The sequence below is a fragment of the Amphiura filiformis genome, chromosome 8 (assembly GCF_039555335.1).
Source record: "Amphiura filiformis chromosome 8, Afil_fr2py, whole genome shotgun sequence".
Lineage (NCBI taxonomy): Eukaryota > Metazoa > Echinodermata > Ophiuroidea > Amphilepidida > Amphiuridae > Amphiura > Amphiura filiformis.
Window position 1 is genome coordinate 52,370,622 of NC_092635.1, and position 9,461 is coordinate 52,380,082.

General features: G+C 35.1%; 1 protein-coding gene across 1 annotated transcript in view; it reads right to left on the bottom strand.

Annotated features, from left to right (window-relative positions):
- LOC140159200 (probable vesicular acetylcholine transporter-B) overlaps positions 1-6,024 on the bottom strand; it is a 171,562-nt gene extending 165,538 nt beyond the window's left edge. The window contains exon 1 of the mRNA XM_072182590.1: positions 5,881-6,024. The gene's annotated coding sequence lies outside the window, so the exon portion shown is untranslated. The remainder of the gene's footprint in view (positions 1-5,880) is intronic.
- Positions 6,025-9,461: the final 3,437 nt, after the last annotated feature.

Consider the following 9,461-nt stretch of genomic DNA (forward strand, 5'->3'; position numbering starts at 1 on the left):
AGTGTGAAGTTATAAGATTTATTAAAAGCACACGTACGCACACAAAGCGGCCTGAACATTGCTTGCACTGATGGGGTTTCCCCAAGCAAAATAAGACCTAATAAAATAAAATTCAGGGGCCAAATGCATGACAATAAAAATAATAATTACACTATCATAAAACTACCAGACTATCATTTTACAAAATATGCATTTAACCTAAAAATTTTAACATAAAAAACTATGCATAATAAAAAGCAGGCCAGCTGGATAATAGACAACAAAAGGTCAAAGTATAAATGTGGGATGGGTTGAAACAGAAAAATTATCAAATTTTGTTTCAGTTGATCTTCTGTCATAACAACTCCAATAATTAATAATATGAACTACAGTAAGTTGTAAGTTGGTGAAACTATACCTTTTCTGACCTCTCGTGACCATAGGAACATTCTGGTATAGGTTCAAATGGACTTGGAAATCTTCACTCGTCTATACTACAGCTCGTAATGGGAGAGAATTAATCGGTTTTTTGTTACCGCGTAAATTCACAAAAGCGCGCGCCAATCACACAATATATACGCAAAGAGCACTTCGCATAGGTGCTGCGCTCAGCTGTGTGTACGCCAATCCACGATGTTATGAGTATCGCATATTACGAGCTGATCAAAGAATAGGAGTGACATATTTAAACCCTTCAGATATTCATTCTGTACCACCCATAGAGCATTATTATCAGCAAAGAAAAAAAATACCCCAACTGGTAATAAAAAAACCCATCTACATAACCTTTAAAAAATATTTTGCAGCCGGACTAGTTACTAATCGTACCACATAGCGCAGGTATCTCGTCGTGTTACTAAGGTGTTGCAAAGGAATTTTAAGTAATCACGAAACGCGAAATTGTAAACTCAAATATAATCTCTCAATTAATGGATAATATTAGTAAAGTTGGTTATAATTAGGTATATTAAGCAGACGTGATTTACATGGAATAAACTATGAGACAATAAAATGTCATGTCAGGACAAATTGGGTTTTATTATGATTAAAGCTGTCAGTTTTCACCACGTTGTACATAACAAGTTAATAATAACGAGTGTGTTATATTAATATTTTATTGCGTTCGATAAATGAAAGGACGTGAGTGTCCTTTGTGCAATTTAAAAGACAGTGTTAGACAGAAATGTCACAACATACATATAGCGTAAACATGCATGTGCGGTAGCTTAATATAACAATCATAACTACAATAAATATAGATTCATTATTTTACTCTTAAAGCCATAATCTTAGTTATAATAATAATAAGGGTTTTTTTTTTCAAACTTGATTTTTCGGCATATTTGTAATGTTTACAACATATCCCAACTTACACCTAAATGGAATCAGCCAAATTGGTTGAGTTTGTTGGTCAACAGAGCACTTTTGACATAAAGTCATAATTATGACTTTATGTCCGCCATAGAACATGTTAAACGACCAAAATAGCCTATGGGGTTTGTTTTACTTTCCCTTGTAAGTTAAGCTTAAAATGGACAGAAATCCTTCCTGGCAGTCATTACTAATATTATTTGTTAAGAATAACAAAATTAAAATTTGACACACAACGCATCCGATATCGTTCACTTTTATTAGAAAAATCAGCCTCTGCGCTCAATCTTTTCTCTTTCTAAATTTAATTTTCATCAACGACACACTAAAAGCGATTTATCATCAAGAGTCATATAATTTCATTACTAATAATTATTGAAATTTCTTTCATTCGTATGACATTAAAAGTTTTCTTATATTTCTCAACAGAATATGCAGTAATGCTCTTATTAGGCTTGCATGATGTATACACCATCTTACATCAATTTGTGAAAATTGATACGACATACGTAATAATTCATGACACGTACTAAGATTTCTTGTCTCAATGGGACTAACGATACACATGATACATTCACCCCACACCACAATACAATAACACTATATCATCGCGTGTCACACGTTTTGGAGCAATATCAGGCTTAATAGCTTCAGAAATATGCCAATTTTTAATAATAAAAAATAATAATTACACTGTAATAAAACTACCAGACAATATCAATTTACAAAATATGAATTTAACCTAGAAATTAAACATAAAACAATTTATGCATAAAAAAGCAGGCCAGCTGGAAAAAGGTCAAGGAATAAATGTGGGATGGGTTGAAACTGAAAAATGCTCAAATTTAGTTTCAATTGATCTTCTGTCATAACAACTCCAATAAATAATAATGTGAACTACAGTAAGTTGTGACCTTTTCTGACCTCTCGTGACCATAGGAAAATTCTGGTATAGGTTCAAATAACATTAAGGGGTGGGGTATGAACGTTTGGACAGTATTTATTTTGGGACATCAGAGCACATCAGACATATCGAATTGCATTCTGAATACGAAGAATGTCATTCTGATATCAAATAATTTTGATTTTTGAAATTCGCAATTTAATACACATTTTATGGCAAATCATTAAAATTGATATTTTTGATATTTAACAGTACTTGAAGTAAACTTTATAAATCTGATGATTTATACTTAAAGTGTATGTAGGTGGGATGAAAAGCCGACGATCAATTGAAAATTTTGACCTTTCGTATTGAAGATATGGATTTTTTCCCAAAACACCAAAAAAAAATTAGGTCTTTTTGGGAAAAAATCCATATCTTCAATATGAAAAGTCAAAATTTTCAATTGACCGTCGGCTTTCCTCCCTGCTACATACACTTTAAGAATATATCATTATATTTATATAATTTACTTCGAGGACTGTTATATATCAAAATTTGAAAATATCAAATTTTTATAATTTGTCATAAAATTTGTATTATATTGTGATTTTCAAAAATGAAAATTATTTGATATCAGAAAGACATGCTTCGTATTCAGAATGCAATTTGATAGGTCCGAGGTGCTCTCATGTCCCACAAAAAATACTGTCGAAACGCAATAAACGCTCATTTTAGATCCCTTAATAAACTGTGGACTTTTAAAATCTTCATTCGTCTATACTACAGTTTGTCCACTCTGAAGTACAAAGTGACAACGCTCGCGTATGCAGCGCGTAAACAGTGATCAGTGCTGCGTCTCTGCTGAGGTACAAGCTGTATCAAAATGATTGGTACCCATCAGTTTTCATTGATAATGGATGAGTCTAACACATCACAATTCAACCTAAGATCCAAATGATTTGTAGATAAACTGTATAACAAGTTATAAATTATACATTCTGAAAATTACAAGAGTATCCGATGTTCTATTTGGAAGAGGGAGACTTTTTAATAAAGGTCAAAATTGATGGGTTCCAATCATTTTGATACAGCCTGTATGCGTGCCTTCAAAGTCGGCACAATGTGTGCGTCCGCGTCGGTACTTTGTACTTCAGAGTAGACTGACTGTATGATCAACTCGTAATGGGAGAGAATTAATCGGATTTGTTACCGCGTAAATTCACAAAAGCGCGCGTCAATCACACAATACGCAAAGAGCACTTCGCGTAGGTGCTGCGCTCAGCTGTGTGTACGCCAATCCACGATGTTATGAGTATCGCATATTACGAGCTGATCAAAGAATAGGAGTGATATATTTAAACCCTTCAGATATTCATTCTGTACCACCCATAGAGCATTATTATCAGCAAAGAAAAAAATACCCCAACTCGTAATAAAAAAACCCATCTACATAACCTAAAACAATATTTTGCATCCGGACTAGTTACTAATCGTACCACATAGCGCAGGTATCTCGTCGTGTTACTAAGGTGTTGCAAAGGAATTTTAAGTAATCACGAAACGCGAAATTGTAAACTCAAATATAATCTCTCAATTAATGGATAATATTAGTAAAGTTGGTTATAATTAGGTATATTAAGCAGACGTGATTTACATGGAATAAACTATGAGACAATAAAATGTCATGTCAGGACAAATTGGGTTTTATTATGATTAAAGCTGTCAGTTTTCACCACGTTGTACATAACAAGTTAATAATAACGAGTGTGTTATATTAATATTTTATTGCGTTCGATAAATGAAAGGACGTGAGTGTCCTTTGTGCAATTTAAAAGACAGTGTTAGACAGAAATGTCACAACATACATATAGCGTAAACATGCATGTGCGGTAGCTTAATATAACAAACATAACTACAATAAATATAGATTCATTATTTTACTCTTAAAGCCATAATCTTAGTTATAATAATAATAAGGGTTTTTTTCAAACTTGATTTTTCGGCATATTTGTAATGTTTACAACATATCCCAACTTACACCTAAATGGAATCAGCCAAATTGGTTGAGTTTGTTGGTCAACAGAGCACTTTTGACATAAAGTCATAATTATGACTTTATGTCCGCCATAGAACATGTTAAACGACCAAAATAGCCTATGGGGTTTGTTTTACTTTCCCTTGTAAGTTAAGCTTAAAATGGACAGAAATCCTTCCTGGCAGTCATTACTAATATTATTTGTTAAGAATAACAAAATTAAAATTTGACACACAACGCATCCGATATCGTTCACTTGTATTAGAAAAATCAGCCTCTGCGCTCAATCTTTTCTCTTTCTAAATTTAATTTTCATCAACGACACACTAAAGGCGATTTATCATCAAGAGTCATATAATTTCATTACTAATAATTATTGAAATTTCTTTCATTCATATGACATTAAAAGTTTTCTTATATTTCTTAACAGAATATGCAGTAATGCTCTTATTAGGCTTGCATGATGTATACACCATCTTACATCAATTTGTGAAAATTGATACGACATACGTAATAATTCATGACACGTACTAAGATTTCTTGTCTCAATGGGACTAACGATACACATGATACATTCACCCCACACCACAATACAATAACACTATATCATCGCGTTTCACACGTTTTGGAGCAATATCAGGCTTAATAGCTTCAGAAATATGCAATTTTGACGCAATATAATTCAATATGAATATGATATAGCACTTGGGAGAGTTTCAATTTTATATACACAGACAGAAAACATCACGTTGATTTTGTATTCGCCAACGTATTAAGAAGTAGGTTTCTTAATGCATATTTGTTTGGTTGCATTATTTCTGTTTTGAATTAAACATCTGTTGTCCATTCATATGAAATAAATAGAATATCTTTATTATTGTAGTGGTAACGAATCTGATTGACATAGTAGCAATATTTGGTAAAACATTTCTCTGTTATATAAAGCACTAGCGGCTTCAGATCTGTTGATCGTACCTGAAATGTCATTAAACCTACTTAGAGAAGGGACTTGTGCTTCTTCTACATTAGTATAAAATCAATCAAACCAAAATGCTTCATTTGGACGCAGACAATTACGCATGAACAAAGGAAGAGACTTGCGCATCACACACTGGAACAGAAAAGCTTTCAAACATTGCAAACAAGCGTACGAGATCTGTTTATCTAGGACAGTCTGTGTAGCTCAGGGGTTAGAACATCGGACCCATAATCCGAGAGTCTGGGGTTCAAGTCCCCGCACAGGTAGGTATTTCCTTATCTACCTATGCATGTTATGTTTCCATTGTAAATTCGTGTTAAAATATGCTGGTGTGCGATGCGGGGTCATTCTTTCCCTTGTATATTTTCACCGAGTTAAAGTGGTTTCGCGCAAAATGAAAAGTATTCATTTAATAGAGAAACAAGCAGGAAAAATTCAAACCAATACCTAAACGAGTTTAAAACTTAGAATAATAAACAGAAATCAAGGAAAACATTTGAATAATGTGAACAAATTAAACAAAATCATTTCTTATAGTCTGCCGTAGGTTCTTCAGATAGATTTTGTTATCCTCCTCTTTACTGGCACCAACAAAAATCAAATATATAGCAAATTACACGCACCACTCACCTTTTAAATTAGAAGAGCTTATCAGCTTTGGATCCTATATCCACGAGTTTACTTTGGTTTCCTTGCAGATACCATGTACTTTATCACCTCACCGGCGGCCAACCTATGTTTCTTTCACCACAAACACAGCGCTTATAAAAAATCCTGAAGAGTTGCTCCTCATACCTATCAGTCCCGACATGCAACAGCTGCTGCTGATGATGATGATCCTTTTTGAGGCGCTACTTTGCGCATTTGTGAATGTTATGCCACCATCTACTCTCCAGATGTGATTCTACGCAGCAGGTTACAATGAAATAGATATATGAAGTGGGATGCACCGCCGCAATCACTGTCGGCTGTTCCAGTAGCTGTACATCACCCCCATTTCAATCTATCTGCTTAATGGTACTTTTCAATTATTCATTTATCAATATTGTATATGACGTCACATAGACCCATCCGTGATCAAACTTAAGACTTCGTCAACTATAATCTTTTTGCATTATGATAATTTTCTTACGATATTTTAATCATGAGCTTTTATTCGTTTGTGATGATTATTTTGATGGAATAAGTATATTTCTTGAGTCAGCTAACACCACGAGCATACTGGTTGCACTCAATACAACAGCTTCGCAGTGTGTTTATTCAAGACGTGATATCAAAACTTACTACGAAATAAAATGTTCAATTTTGAACATTTTTGATTAGGTTAGAAGCAAAATTGACTATATAGCTATAAACAGTGTAATCAGGCACAAGATTGCTAATTGGTAATGGTAATTGGCGCTCTGGCCCGTGTTTGACTGTACGATGATCCTTCACCCACGAGGATAACCAGTCGATGTTTCTATTATGATTCGCTGAAATATTAATCAGTTCATAGGGCCAGATTAAACCTTCCTACTCATATTCTTTCTTAAGGTTGAATGTCATAATTCAAGTTTTTGAATCGTTGCACGAACGAGTGTATAGAGTATGCATTGGAGATGTTTAATATACTATTGTATACATGTTTGTAGTGTTTTTCAGTGTAGTCGGCGTGTTCTGATAAAGAAAGAAGAGGAAAATTTTATTTGAAATAGAATATGAAAAACCGGTTTTGTCGGTGACATTTTGCTGTAATTAGCTGTAATAATCAAACAATGTAGAGCACAGTTCATTAATTTTACAGTTTCTGTATTCTTAACAGGTATCAGATGCCTGAAGTGTTCGCTCAAAATAGATATAATTTTGAGAAACGTTGATATAAAATTGACAAGTTAATCCCGTTGAGTTCATTCACTGATTCAGAATGTATAATATTATAACATAGGTCTCACACACTTGTTTATAATATTGAAATTTGGACATCCAAAAAATATAACTTTGATTCTTTGTGCAAAATCACTATAATTCCAGCCAAAAATATTAGTTCTCCCATTTTCCATGATATAATTTTGATACATACGGCATAGGCACCTCTGGCCTCTGGCACAATAACCAATCATGCATTGCCTTTCTCACATTGCACATTTGTGACTTGCTCCCACAAAATGAGCTTTAAGTCGGAAGTTGGGAGTTTCGAGTTGTTCCAACTGTTGAGTTGATGTTCTTTGTTTGAAGACACCTGTATTGGCAGTGGTATGTCCTTTGTGACTGGTGACGGAATTGAATACAGAGGTACAGCATATTATGTCCCCATTCATAAAAGACATACCACTGCCAACACAGAATGTCTTCAAACAAAGAACATCAACTCAAAAGTTGGAACGTCTCGAAACTCCCAAAATGCGACTTTATACTCATTTTGTGGGAGCAAGTCACATTTTGGTGTAGATTTTTCCCTGAAGTACAGCACAAGGTCCTTATGTAGCTATGATACGATGGGTTAATTAGTCCAATCTAAGCTAACTTATTGATGGGTTTATCTTGGGCCGCTACTGACTGAAGAGCCTCCTGTGATATCCACAGGTCAATTCGCTGTAAAAGTAGTGATGTAACAGGATTGATTACCATAGCGATAGGTGAAAACAATTTTTGAATGTATTGCCCTGCATTATAAGTATGCTGCACTCATCACTTGTCATGTCTGTGTATGTGTGTAATCATAGATTGAATACAATACCGCTCTTTTTGAAAACACTAATCGTACAGGTGCGAGTGAAAAGTACATGGACTCTACATAATGTGATATTTCCATAGAACTACGATCCAGGTCTTCATACCTATTCTTTGAAAATCAATTGTGCGATACAGAGTTACAGTGTAAGTCTGGTGCAGGGCAATACATTACAAAAAATTCACCTCTCACTATCATGGTAATTAATCCTGTTACATCACTACTTCTACATCGAATTGATGGGTTTATCCTGGGCCGCTACTGGCTGACATTGAAGAATTGATCATGTCCACAGGCAGGTCAATTCCCGGGGGGCACTCCAACTTTGGAGGTGACGCGTATGTAGGGCTGTTAAGACCCTTTTTCAGCATCGCTGTCACCCAAAGACCCCATATTTTTTACGAACACATGCTCTGTCACCCGAAGACCCCCTATTTTTCCATTTGATCTGTCACACGAGTTCAATTTAAACAGCAGCTTTAATTTATCACTGATTTTGTTACTTATTTTGAAAAAACAAAGAAATTTGAAGCCATTTAGAACTAGAAATTCGATTTTCGAGGATTCTGTGGCGCTATTTCGGCTCTCACGCAAAGATTACATTCAAAAAAGGTCATGTTCTCACCCAATTACCCCATATTTTTTACATTTTGCTCTCACTGAATGCCAAAAATCATGCTCTCACCCAATGACCCCATATTTTTTACATTTTGCTCTCACCGAATGCCCCTTAGTGCGAAAGTGCCAGCCCTACACCTATATCCATTTCATATTGAAGTGCCCCCCCCCCCTCCCCGGCCATACTATCTTGAATGGAGAACTATTAAGCTCAACCAAGACAGGGACCTGTATCTTCGTAGACGTGCTTCACTAATAACGCTTCTTTATGAGCATAACCGTAAGCATGTGTAACGATGAACAATCAGCAGCATTATCTGCATTTTGCTAATATCCGTTCCTAATCTATGTGCAACTCTTGATATCTTTGCTGTCCAGTCCTTTGTCATCCAGCAATTGCGTGGTGACCCTTTTACCGTAGGTGGGCTACCACAACAAAGTTCTTGAGGATGCTCCTGTTTCATTCGTGGCGGAGTGTCTAGTAATAAAGTCTTCTGACCTTCAATCTTTCCGAAACAGTTCCTTGTTTGTGGTATGTGATTTCATATCATATATCGTATTATGATTTCATAGTATTTACGGCCCTAAACACCCTACTCCTGGGCTGTAAAGTAAATCCTACAAGCCCTCGGGTGTGTGCGGTAAATGCTATATAGGCGATTTTGATTATCGTCCAGTGAATAATCGAGGACTATCATGAACACTATTTTCTAGTAACACCCCACTCAGTCTGAATGAGGTAAGCCACAATTATGTTCTTAGGCATGTCCTGTTTACAAGTTTATCTGAACTTCACAATGCTAATATAACAGCATTTTACCCAGATGAATGGTGTCAAATGCCTTCTTAAAATCGAGAAGATCAGGACCGTAGAAGTGAT